At 40.8% G+C, this 6069-nt stretch overlaps 1 protein-coding gene across 1 annotated transcript in view; it reads right to left on the bottom strand.

Moving 5' to 3' along the window:
• The window catches only part of LOC132007709 (transmembrane 9 superfamily member 2-like), a 60827-nt gene that overhangs the window by 231 nt on the left and 54527 nt on the right, over nucleotides 1-6069 (bottom strand). The window lies entirely within an intron of this gene.

Below are 6069 nucleotides of genomic sequence, written 5' to 3' on the forward strand. Positions count from 1 at the left end.
CTTGATGTGAATGTCGGGAAATTCTTTTGGTGGGAAGGCTAGAATAAATGACAAGGCAAAACCCTAGAAGAATATTGTGCCTCACTGTGGAAACCCAGCCACTGAGCTGGGGCTTAACCCTAACACCATGTAACGAGCCAGCAGTTGAGTCCAACAAGCATTGACTTAACACAAAAGCTTTCAATCAGTCACTCAAAATCAAGGGGTCAGCTGTGAATCTACTGGGTAAATCACGAGGCGAGCTACTGTGGGCTCCCCCTGTGGGCTCCAGCCAAGCTTGGCCAAAGCTACAGGTGAGTCTGGGTATGGATGTGGGTGTTTCTGACACCCACATTTTAAGTTTTCTTAAAAGATGAGAATGCTACTGTGCTTTTGAAAGGCTCATGTGTGCTCCTGCCAGAGATGCATGTGATTTGAAGCCCTTCCAAATGACAACAAACCTTAGGTCTCATCACTTTCTGGCATCTTAATAAGGGATTCTGGTTTCCTACGATTTAACCATACTTCTTCAAATGTTTCTTAATACCTTTCTGCTCTAATGAATTTGTTCAGCCACAATACTCCTCTGCCAAATTTCCCAGCCTTTGAGAGATTCATTTCAGCTGTTATCATTCCACGGCCAGAAAAATTACTTCTCACTTGACAAATCATAACCTCCCTTCTTATACATAAACTCAATTAACCCGTCTCAACAATTTTCCTTTTGAAAGTACACTCTAGAATGTTAATATGTGTTTAACAATTCTGTAACTGCCCTTCAGTTTCAAGTTTTTATATTCTAAATAGCTCTTCCTTTGTTGATCTCTAATTATTTCTAGACCTTTTCATGGAATCTTAAACAGCAAAACTAAAAGGAAACTAAAGATGTCATCTGGGGTCATCTCCTACCTGAAACATTTATTCACATGTTCATCAAACATTTATTGAGTACCTGTGTGTTAGCCCCTGGAGTTCAGAGGTAAATAAAAACCCTTGCTCTGAAAAGCTTAGTCTGGTGGGAGAGAGAGATAAATAAATTACAATACAACATGGGATATACTATAGCAGATGACAAAGACAGAGCAGTAGGAACAAAGAAGAAAAGAGTGACCAAAAATACTTTATAGCTCACAAAACAATTTCACAATCCATTAGTTCATTTACTTCTCTAAACGACTGTGACACAGGCATTACCAGGCAAGGAAACGGACAATCAGGAAGGTTGTAGGACTTCTCCCAAAGTCACTTACCTAATACCGAGGGCCTGATCGTAAGTGCTAGAATTCAGGCTTGCTTCTTTCTAATTGTAAAGTTTGGGTACATGCCCATCGAAGTAGGCTACCTTTTCCTTTTCCTACCTGCCACTTTTGGGGTTACATGAAAGAAAAGTATATGGTTGAAGAATCTTACTTTCTTCAATTTCTTTTTTTAAAAGATTTTATTTATTTATTTGACAGAGATCACAAGTAGGCGGAGAGGCAGGCAGAGAGAAATGGGGAAGCAGGCTCCCTGCCGAGCAGAGAGCCCGATGCGGGGCTTGATCCCAGAACCTGAGATCATGATCTGAGCTGAAGGCAGAGGCTTTAACCCACTGAGCCACCCAGGCACCCCATTTCTTCAATTTCTTTTAGGGAATGTCTATGTTCATTAGCCTGAATGCTTCTCCTTTTAAGTTAAAGCCGTTTTTATGGTGCCCATTTAAGGCGCCATATGAGCTATTCGCACACTGATCCATTACGAGGCACTGAACTTCTCTCTCAACCTACTACAGTCTAAGAAATGAGAACACCAGTACCTTACGATTCTCTCTCATATACCTAAGAGAGCCCTCGAACCACTTGAGCGAAATATGTCCTTTGTATCACGCCTGGTTTATTACTTTAAAATTGCATTCAGTTCTACCAACAGAACAAGGAAACCAAATCTGTTTTGCATTTTTAAATTATTCATTTGATTCGATCATACAGTAGATATTTACTGAACACTTACTCCATATAAGGCACTTGGTTACATGCTGTGAAAGATACAGAAATGATTAAGACATAGTAATCACCCTGGTGAGATTTAGAATGCACAATGAGATAAGGCATATCACAAATAAGTCCAATCTAAGGAACACTGTGACAAGTGTTATAATAATGATAGTAGACGCGATATAATTCCAGAACATGGAAGTGGTAGCATTTCAGCAGGGACATAAAAAAAGAACAGGAGGGGCACCTGGGTAGCTCAGTGGGTTAAGCCTCTGCCTTCAGCTCGGATCATGATCCCAGGGTCCTGGGATCGAGCCCCGCATCGGGCTCTCTGCTTGGGGGGGAGCCTGCTTCCCTCTCTCTCTCTGCCTGCCTCTCTGCCTACTTGTGATCTCTCTCTGTCAAATAAATAAAAATCTTAAAAAAAAAAAAAAGAGGGGCACCTGGGTGGCTCAGTGGGTTGAAGCCTCTGCCTTTGGCTCGGGTCTTGGTCCCAGGGTCCTGGGATCGAGCCCCGCATGGGGCTCTCTGCTCTGTGAGGAGCCTGCTTCCTCCCCTCTTTCTCTGCCTGCCTCTCTGCCGACTTGTGATCTCTCTCTCTCTCTCTGTCAAATAAATAAGTAAAATCTTAAAAAAAAAAAAAAACAGGAATCTGGCATTGGAGGATTGGAAAGAAGTGATTAGAAAAAGAGGGAACAGCATGAGCAAAGGCATGATGGCAAAAGTCAAGAGTAGCTAACAACCACAGCTACCATTTGTTGAGCACTCAGTATCTGCTAGGCACTCTTTCAAATCTGTCACACATCATCCCATTTAATCCTCACAGCAACCCTGAGGTAGATAACACCACGATCTGCATACTCCAGAGAAGGAAAGCCAGGATTAGAGAGGTAAAACCACTTGCCCAACAGCCCATGATTAGCAAATATATTAGTTGAAGCTCTTTTTCGTCCAATTTAAAAGACTATAGCATAATGCGATCATTATAAATCCGTGTTGACGAGCATGCACAGTATTAAGATGTCATCTGTCTGGCAATAACAGCACAAGGAAGGAAGGAGGGAAAGGTGCTACATAGGAGCAAATTTTCCGTATAATACTGAAATTAAATTAATCCAAACCAGACTGGTGTAAATTGAGGCATTAATTGTAATCTGTAAGGTAACCACTAAGAAAATCATTCAAAAAAATAGTAAGAAATGACAAGGGAATAAAAATAGTAGAAAAATATCTATTTAACGCAACAGAAGGCCAAGATTTCAAAGAGAGGCCCAAACCCCTATGTTCATTCAGCAATATTCACAACGTGCACAGGGCCTGGTAACTTGAAGGAGGCAGAACTGGGAAATGAACTGCTGTGTGTGTGTTGAGTGTAGGGTTGGTGTACAAGGGAGAGTGCCTGCGGGTGTGCGTGCACGTGCTCGGGTATGTGCGTGTATGTGTGTCTGTGTCTGTGTATCTGACTCTAAAGTGTGTGCTTTTAGCTTCTATCAGTACCTCTCCCCTTTAATATACAGTTATGAGTTGTTATTGTTGTTTATAATGAAATTATTTAAAAATTATCTAAAAATTAAAATAAAAATTACTTTAAAATAATGAAATGATTTTTTTTAATAATGAAATTATTTTAAAATTTTTCTAAAAGGTGGGGCACCTGGGTGTGTCAGTCAGTTAAGCATCTCTTTTTTTTTAATTTTAAGATTTTATTTATTTGACAGAGAGACAGCGAGAGAGGGAACACAAGCAGGGGGAGTGCGAGAGGGAGAAGCAGGCTCCCCACTGAGCCAGGAGCCCGATGAGATCATGACCTGAGCCAAAGGCAGACACTTAACAACTGAGCCACCAGGTGCCCCAAACATCTGAGTCTTGATATCAACTCAGGTCTTGATGTTAGGGCATGGAGCCTACTCAAAATCATAATAATAATAAAAGTAACAAAATAAAAATAGAAATAGGTAACAAATGCATACCGTATACGATGCAAAACTTTTTAAAAAATGAGTGAAAAGTAAATCTGATATAAATAGTCTCCTTCACACTACTGCCCCCAGCCATCCAAAACCCCACCCAGGACACAACCACCATTATTTAAATTTGTTTTTCAATTTTCAATTTTTTGTTTTATTTTTACAAAACTATGGCTTCATACTGCATCGTGTCATAATCCACATAAACCTGAGCCCCATGATTATGGATTTCAGCTCAAATTTTTGAATTTTTCTGTGTAAGAAATCCATCTCTTCAAAATGTTTTGAATCCCAATTTGCTCCCATAGAAAACATGATGAAAACAGCTCATAGTGTGTTGCAAATGCTAATGCCTTTCAGACATTAATTGTTTAATTTGGCTAATCAAGCTTAGTGATACAGTATATTCTAATTCTTTTACATCTATTTCAATGATGTAACTTCTTTTTGCAGTAAGATGGGACATCTGTGTGATGAAAAATGGGCCATTATTATTCATCATGAGCCACGAAGCCAGAGATTTAGGGGCAATTTGTATTTATTTCCTCTATAGTGCCTAGCATAATGCCTTAAATATAATAAAAACAAAAACAAAACAAAACCAAAAAGACCACAGTAAGTATGTTGAATGAGTAACTAAATAATGCAGAGAACAGTGAATGGCTTATTGACTGGCTCTCGCGTGTAATATCCCTTGTATTACAATCCAGTATAATGACTTCTGCACAATGGCACTTCGTCGCCAAATTTATTCAGTTTTGGATTCATTTGAGGCTCAAACTGGAAGCAACAGATATCTGAAGTATTGTCAAGGACACTGCTTTCTTACAGAAATGTAATAAAGCATTCACCTCAGAAAAGACCACCCATTCTTGTTCCCTTGAAAAGAGTTATAGGAAAAGCAGATGGCTCTATTCAAGGTGGGGGAGGGGAGCGGAGGGCATTGTCTGTATTTGAAACCAGTTTAAAATTCTGAGGTTCCCGTATTTGATGTGCAAACTTGGAACATTCAAGCCTTTCAATGATCTAATCTTTTTCCCTGGAGTTTGAGAGAAACCAGCCACATGGAGAAGAATGATTATGGAACTACAGAACCCATCACTGTATTGCATGACTTATTGTGTGACGCGCAGTCACAGACCATTATTGAAGCATTTGCTCTCACTTTGTCACTATTCAGAATGTAACGTAACTGAATTCACTATGTGTAACTTTCACTATTGGACCTCTTCTGCTATTGCGACATCCTCTTAGCATCACGGATGTGAACTTCGTAACAAGTAGAAATTAACGTACCACGTGACAATTAAGATATAATCCACTACTTTCTCCTTAAAAAAAAAAAAAGCTATCCTTCCTAACAGATCAAGGAAAGAATATTAGAAATGAAACGTGCTGTGGACTGCATTGTGTTCCCCCTCCATTCATTTGTTGAAACCCTAATCCATAATGTAATGGTATTTGGAGGTGAGGCCTTTGGGAGGTGATGAAGCTTAGATGAGGTCACGACAGGAGGGCCCTCACGATGAGATAGGTGCCCTTAGGAGAAGAGACACCAGAGTTCACCGTCTCTGCCTGCCATGTGAGGAAACACTGAGAAGGTGGTCGTCTACAAGCCAGAAGACAGCCCTCACCAGGACCCGACCCTGTTGGTGCCCTGATCTCTGACATGACTGCCTCCAGAACTGTGAGAAATCAAATTTCTATTGTCTAAGCACCCCCCGACCCCCGTCTATGGTATTTTGTTATGGTAGCCCAGACTAAGTAAGGAAATGAAATGCAGGAAATAAAAGGAAAGGAATGAAAGGAAATAAAAGTGCCGGGCACCCGGGGGTCTGGCTTAGCCAGTGAAGTGTCTGCCTTCAGCTCAGGCCATAATCCCAGGGTCCTGAAATTGAGTCCCGGGTGGGGTTCTCTGTTCATCGGGGAGTCTGCTTCTCCCCCCTCCTCCCACTCATTCTCTCTCTTTCTCAAATAAATAAATAAAATATATTTTATTTTTTTTTAAAGATTTTATTTATTTATTTATTTGACAGAGATCACAAGTAGGCATAGAGGCACAGAGGCAGGCAGAGAGAGAGAGGAGGAAGCAGGCTCCCTGCCAAGCAGAGAGCCCGACGCGGGACTCGATCCCAGGACCCTGAGATCAT

Source organism: Mustela nigripes, chromosome X (assembly GCF_022355385.1).
Source record: "Mustela nigripes isolate SB6536 chromosome X, MUSNIG.SB6536, whole genome shotgun sequence".
Classification (NCBI taxonomy): Eukaryota; Metazoa; Chordata; class Mammalia; order Carnivora; family Mustelidae; genus Mustela; species Mustela nigripes.